Here is a 7,260-nt window from a genome sequence, read left to right as displayed (position 1 = left end):
CCCACCAGCAGTGGAGGAGTGTTCCTTTTTCTCCACACCCTCTCCAACACCTGCTATCTCCTGAATTTTTAATCTTAGCCATTCTGACTGGTGTAAGGTGAAATCTCAGGGTTGTTTTGATTTGCATTTCCCTAATGACTAATGAAGTTGAGCATTTTTTAAGATGCTTCTCCGCCATCCGAAGTTCTTCAGGTGAGAATTCTTTGTTTAACTCTGTACCCCATTTTTTTTAATAGGGTTGTTCGGTTTTCTGGAGTCTAACTTCTTGAGTTCTTTATATATATTGGATATTAGCCCTCTATCTGATGTAGGATTGGTGAAGATCTTTTCCCAATTTGTTGGTTGCCGATTTGTCCTTTTGATGGTGTCCTTTACCTTACAGAAACTTTGTAATTTTATGAGGTCCCATTTGTCAATTCTTGATCTTAGAGCATACGCTATTGGTGTTCTGTTCACTAATTTTTCTTTTTTAATATACTATTTTTACTTATTCTTTGAGAATTTTGTGCAAGCATAAAATGTATTTTGATCATATTTAACTCCTGTTCCAATTCCCCTTAAATTATTTCTAAAAAAAATTCTCTCAAATGCATTTCCCAAGTCCAGTGTTACCAAAACCATCAGAGTAAAGAGACAGCCTACAGAACAGGAGGAAGTATATATGAGCTATACATCCAACAGGATCAACCTCAAGAATACATAGAAACTCTAAAACTTAATAGGAGCTCAACTTACTGACATGAGATATTTAAAGAGCTGGAAGAAGGTATTTAAAGTCTTTAACGTAGTGAAGAATATTTGTGAAGACTTAAGCTGTTGTGGTTTGAATAAGAATATCCCCAATAGGTTCATACTTTTAGACGTTTAGTCACCAGGGAGTGGCACTACTTGAAAATATTACAAGAATTGGGAGGTGTGGCCTTGTTGGAGGAAGTGTGTCACTGGTGAGCTTTGAGGTTTGTCGAACCAGTTCTCTCTCTCTCTCTCTCTCTCTCTCTCTCTCTCTCTCTCTCTCTCTCTCTCTCTCTCTCTCTCTCTCTCTCTCCTCTACCTATGGATCAGGATATAGCTCTCAGTTCTGAAATTTATAATGATTGCCTTGGTGGCAGTGTTTCTTCACAGCAATAGAACAGTGACTAGGACAGAAGTTGGTACCAGGGAGCAGAATATCGCTGCGATAGTCCTGAGCATGCTTTTGTTTAGAAAAATGTGGAAATCTTTGGTACTAGAAAGGCGATTGGATGCTTTAAGCATGGTTTAATGAGCCATTCTAGTCAGAGCACGGAAGAAAGTAGTGAAGACAATGGTGTACATTATAATTGCCCAGCTCAAGAGGCTTTTCATAGAGAAATAATATTAACAAGGGCTCTAGAAATCCTTGTGATATTTTAGCAAAGAATCTGGCTGCTCATTACCCTTGTCCTAAAAATCTACCTGAAGCTAAATTGGAGAGTTTTGGATTGGTGGCATTGGCAGAGGAGATTTCAAGACAACCTAGAGTTGATGCTGTCGTGTGGTTATTAGTAATCAGTCTTATGCAGGTCTACAGTGAAGAAGCTGGACAAACAGCAAAACAAAATGTACAGTTTGAAGAGAAAAGCAGCACCAGGAAAGGTGATGTTGGAGCCAAGTCTTGTGCTTAAGGAGATAAAAAGTTTAAAGAAAAGCAGATCCTTAGTGGAATTAAGGCAATGGTGACCTCGGGGTAAGACCCCACCCAACTGAGCTTCCAACTTGTGAAAAAGAATTGAAGAAAGGGTTAATCAGTGAAGGAACCCTTCAACAACAGAAAGCAGATGCAAATATAATTAAAAGTGGGGCCCAAGTTCCAGCTCCAGCAAGCAGTAGAAGTTAGCAGCTTCAGCTATATAGTTCTGGATTTAGAGTCAAGAATACAAGAAAGGGGCTATGGAATCTTCCTCGGAGACTCAGGAAAGCCACTGAGGCCAGGAATGTGTCAGGGGTGTCCCTGCATGGAGTTCCCAGGGAACTTGTGTGAAGCTGTGAAAGTGAAGCCTGGATTTCATTGGAGACAGAAAATGCTGGAGATGCCAGAGTCACCGGATACACACCAAGGAGAGCTGCAGAATGTGTGCAGAACTAGCCCCAAAAAGAGAAGAGTATTGAGTTAGCAAAACTGAAAGGAGTTGGAGATTTGAAGAACACTGTGGAGAGCTCTGGGGGCCAGCCTTCTAGGAATTTGACATTGAGCTAGGACAAGGTCATAGGCTCAAGAGGAATACAGCTGAGGAATGTGCTCTTTGTATCTTGATGTGTCTTGTTAAAACCCTGGCTACAGTAATCAAAGGGCCTTTGTTTATGCTTCCTTTGTTCCTTAATTATTCTTGTTTGTTCCCTGACTACTTTGTTTGTGCCTTAGGAACTGACCAGATCTTTGTAGTACCTAGAATAATATAAAAGCAGACAGGAAAAAATAACCCACTTCAGCCTCAGCACTGGCTGTCTAATTGTCTTTTCTCTCTTTAATCCTCACTCCCTCCCTGTTGACTGACTGAGCTGGCTTGGTCAGAGCACTTGGACATCAGACAAAGAAATGCAGAGTTTGGAGTTTGCCCAGGTGTTTTTAGCCCTTGCTTTGGTCCAGCATTTCCTCACTGTGCTCCCTTCCTCCCTTTTGGAATGGCATTGCAAATTCTCTGTGAGATATATATACATACATAGATACATAGACAGACAGACAGACAGACAGGTAGATAGATAGTGTGTGTGTATATATGTTCTGTATGTAAAAAATATGTAATCTTCTTTTATATTTTGATTTTATATGGGGCTACAGTTAAGAGGTTGTCATGAGTCTCAGAAGCAATTTTGGATTTTGGACTTTTAAACAGTGTTGGGATTATGATAGACTATTTACAAGCATATGGGGGCCAGGACGTGGAACATGGTGGTTTGGATAAAAACTAGTCCTTATAGGCTCACATATTTGAATGCTTAGAAGGATTAGGAAGCATGACCTATTTGGGGGTGGGCTTTGAGGTTTCAAAAGTCCATGCCAGACCCAGGAGAGAGAGAGAGAGAGAGAGAGAGAGAGAGAGAGACCCCCAACTCAAAAATGTTTTTAGGCTCCTAACAAACAAGCCTTTGAGGTCAAGTACACCCCAACCTCAGCTGACCAAAAAGAATATCTGAATGACTTGCCTTGTGACAATCTTTACAATGTTTAACTATACCATGCCCCAAGGATGTTTGTTCCAGATAATCTCTAACCTTCCTTAAGGCATAAACTATTGCCTGACTTCCTCATTCTGTATTTCCCCATTCCATGCATAATTTGTCCTCCACCCCTTGCCTGGTGAATTGTGTCCTCCACCCCTTGCCTGGTGAATTCTTTTTCCTCCACCCCCTGCCTTGCGATTTTTCCCTTTTAATACCCCTGACTCCAGTTACTGGGTGTCGATCTCCTCTAGCCCTGCGTAGTTAAGAGACAACCCTAGTGCACTGGTTTCTCCTGAATAAACCTCGTGCGTTTGCATCAAGAATGGTCTCCTGTGAATTCCTTGGGTGTCATTGCATCCCGAGATTTGAGTGAGGGTCTCCCCTCTTCGGGGGTCTTTCATCTTGGAGGCTTGTCCGGGATTTGCGACCACCCAAGTTTGCAGAGACCCCTCTTGGAGGTAAGATTCTATTTGTCTTGGTCTCCGCTGGCCGGATTGTTTTGATGTTTTGATTCTGTTGCTTTTGGTTTGCAGTCGTCTGCGCTCGCTGGAGCAAAGACTTCTCTTTGAGAAGGTTATTGGCAGATGTGCTAAGAGGGTAACCGACTGCCACCCTGGGAGACATCCTAGAGGATCTGTGGGAACTCCGAGGATGCTCAGAAGATTCCCGTCTGTGTGTTGGGTCAGACTCTGATTCTCTCCAAGGGAAGAGATTCTTTGTTGATCCCCAACCATCTGATTCATTTTTCTGGTGTTGGAAGTCTCTCAAGAGACGTCTTTGGGCATCGATATCTGTGTCCATCTTGAGTGTTGTTTTTATTGTCTACATCTCTCTGAGCAAGGGTGAAACTGTCTCGACCCCACTGACTTTGACACTAGACCATTGGACTGAAATTAGGACTAGGGCTCATAATCTGTCTGTTGAAGTTAAGAAAGGACCTTGGAGGACTTTTTGCTCTTCTGAGTGGCCCACCTACAATGTCAGTTGGCTGCCGGAGGGAACTTTAGATTTGACTGTTATTTCTGCTATCAAAGACATTGTTTTTCAGAAGGGGCCAGGGTCGCACCCTGATCAAGTCCCTTATATTTTTGTCTGGGAAGGTTTAGCTCAGGACTTTCCCTCTTGGTTTAAACCATGCAAAAACAAACCAGGCTCCCAAGTCCTGGTACTCCGCGACACAGACCAGAAAACAAAACCAAAGACGGCGGAGCCCGAACCGTCGCAGAAGCCATCAGTTCTGCCTAAGATCTATCCTGAAATTGAGGAGCCTCCCGAATGGTCGGGAACCCCTCCTCCCTACCCTCATCCTTTACCTCTCCAGGGCCCTCAAGGACCAGTTCAGGGTGCGGCTGGTGGGGCAGCAGAAGGACCAGCCGCCGGGACACGGAGCAAATGAGCTCAAAGTCCCAGGGGACCTGATTCGACTACGGCGTTGCCTTTGCGTGCTTACGGCCCCCCTCCGGCTGACCCTAATGAGATACAGCCCCTTCAATATTGGCCCTTCGCTTCAGCCTACCTCTACAATTGGAAAAATAACCATGCTCCTTTTTCAGAGAATCCCTCCAGCCTCACTGGTTTGATTGACTGGTTCTCTCACCAACCCACCTGGGATGATTGTCAGCAACTTTTGCAGGTCCTCTTCACTACCAAAGAGAAGAAGAGAATTCTGCTGGAGGCCGGGGAAAACGTCTGGGGCAACAATGGCCGACCCACCCAACTCCAGAATGAGATAGATGCTGGTTTCCCTTTGGACCGACCTAATTGGGACTACAACATGGCGGAAGGTAGGGGGCGGCTGACAGTCTATCGCCGGCTCTCGTGGCAGGTCTCAAAAGCGCGGGCAGGTGCCCCACCAATTTGGCTAAACCCGCTTAAAAGCCCTTGAACTTGTCATAAAAGACACCTGGGAGCAGCTCAAGGAAGCTTACAAGCCAGGGACCACCGAAGTGCCCCACAAGTTCCAAGTGGGGGACTCTGTCCTTGTCCATTGCCACTGAGCTGGGAACCTTGAAACCAGATGGAAGGGACCCTATCTGGTGCTCCTGACCAGCCCCACTGATGTTAAGGTTGACTGCATTCCCGCCTGGATCCGCGCCTCCCACATCAAGGCCGCGCCACCTGCAGCCCAAGATGGCACCTGGAAGCTGGAGCGTACTGATGATCCTCTTAAGCTGCACCTTCGGTGCCTGCTCACCTCTGATGAAGAATAGCAACCCTCATCTACCTATGACTCTCACATGGCAAGCAGTCTCCCAAACCAGAGACCTCGTCTGGAGCACCTCTAAGGTCACCCCTCTGGGGACCTGGTGGCCTGATATTATTATCTCTGAGGTCAGACCTGATGAGCTGCCTGTGCTCTCAGAGGCTACTCATTCCCAGCGGATGGCCTCCCTAGGCTGCGCCAGACCTTGGTCGCGATGTCAGTTGAGGCTTACCGAATTTTACATCTGTCCTCAAGATGGGCAGTCCAGGCAAGAGGCTAGACGATGTGGAGGCCTAGAACACTTTTATTGTAAAGAATGGAGCTGTGAGACCTCGGGGAAATGCTTATTGGCATCCCACCTCCTCATGGGACTTAATAACAGTGTCCAGAAACCATTCGGGGCCCACCCAGTGCCCCCAGGGAGGAAGATATGTGCCCACTTCTAAAGCTACCTGCAATTTAGGACCCTGCAATCCCATAGTAATCCAATTTACTTCACAGGGGAAATTATTCACCGAATGGCCTAAAGGCCGATGGTGGGGGATCCGATTCTATGTATCTGGAACTGACCCCAGGGTAGTGTTCCAAATATGGCTAAAAATAGGAAGCCCCCCAATAGTTCCTGTGGGACCCGCCACTGCTGTTCTAGCAGAACAAGGTCCTCCTAAGTCACCTGGGAGAGCCCAGCCATTGCCTTCCCCTCCTCCAATCACAGAGACCCCAGTCCCTACTGCTATGCCTCCCTCAAGAACAGCTCCACCTGCTCCTACGACAGGAGATAGACTTTTTAATTTGATCCAAGGGACCTTCTCAGCCCTCAATGTCACCAATCCTGATGCTACCACATCCTGCTGGCTTTGCCTGGCTATGGGCCCCCCTTATTATAAAGGGACTGCCATTCCGGGTACCCCAACCAGCACCACGGATCATAATTGATGCCCCTGGGGAGCAAAAAGCAAACTCACTCTTACTGAAGTTTCTGGTTCTGGGCTTTGTATAGGAAGGGTGCCCCCTACCCACCAACATGTTTGTAACATCTCCATGACTCTTAACACCTCAAAGGCAGATCAGTACCTATTACCCAGTAGTAACAGCTGGTGGGCATGCAGTACTGGGCTCACCCCCTGTGTATCCACTTCTGTTTTTAATCAGTCCAAAGATTTTTGTGTTATGATTCAGCTAGTACCCCGTGTCTATTATCATTCTGAAGAAGTGGTCATAGAAGCTTATGATACTGGATTAAAATGAGTCAGAAGAGAACTGGTTTCTCTTATTCTAGCAGTCATGCTGGGGTTAGGCTTCGTGGCAGGCATAGGGACAGGGACCACTGCCCTAATCAAGGGACCCCAAGATTTACAACACAGCCTTGACATTCTGCAGGCCGCTATAGATCAGGATTTACAGGCCATCCAGGATTCAGTTACTAAACTGAAAGATTCCCTTACCTCCCTATTGGAAGTGGTCTTGCAGAATAGAAGAGGATTAGATCTATGATTCCTTAAAAAAGGAGGGTTATGTGCAGTGCTTAAAAAAGAATGTTGTTTCTATGTTGACCATTCAGGGGCTCTCAGGGACTCCATGAGTAAACTTAAAGAAAGACTTAACAAGCGCAGGCTTGAGAGAGAGAGCACCCAAAACTGGTATGAAGGGTGGTTTACTAAGTCTCCAAGGATGACCACTTTGTTCTCGGCCCTTATGGGTCCTTTGATGATTCTACTACTCCTGCTCACCATAGGGCCTTGCATAATCAATAGATTAATTGCTTTTGTTAGCCAGAGAATTAGCGCTGTTCAGATCCTGATGCTTCGCCAACAATATCAACAACTAGGGCAAACCAATTCAGAATACATAGAACCAGAATCAGACCTTTAGTTCTA

Source organism: Apodemus sylvaticus, chromosome 3, assembly GCF_947179515.1.
Source record: "Apodemus sylvaticus chromosome 3, mApoSyl1.1, whole genome shotgun sequence".
NCBI classification, from domain to species: domain Eukaryota; kingdom Metazoa; phylum Chordata; class Mammalia; order Rodentia; family Muridae; genus Apodemus; species Apodemus sylvaticus.
This window is presented reverse-complemented; position numbering follows the sequence as displayed.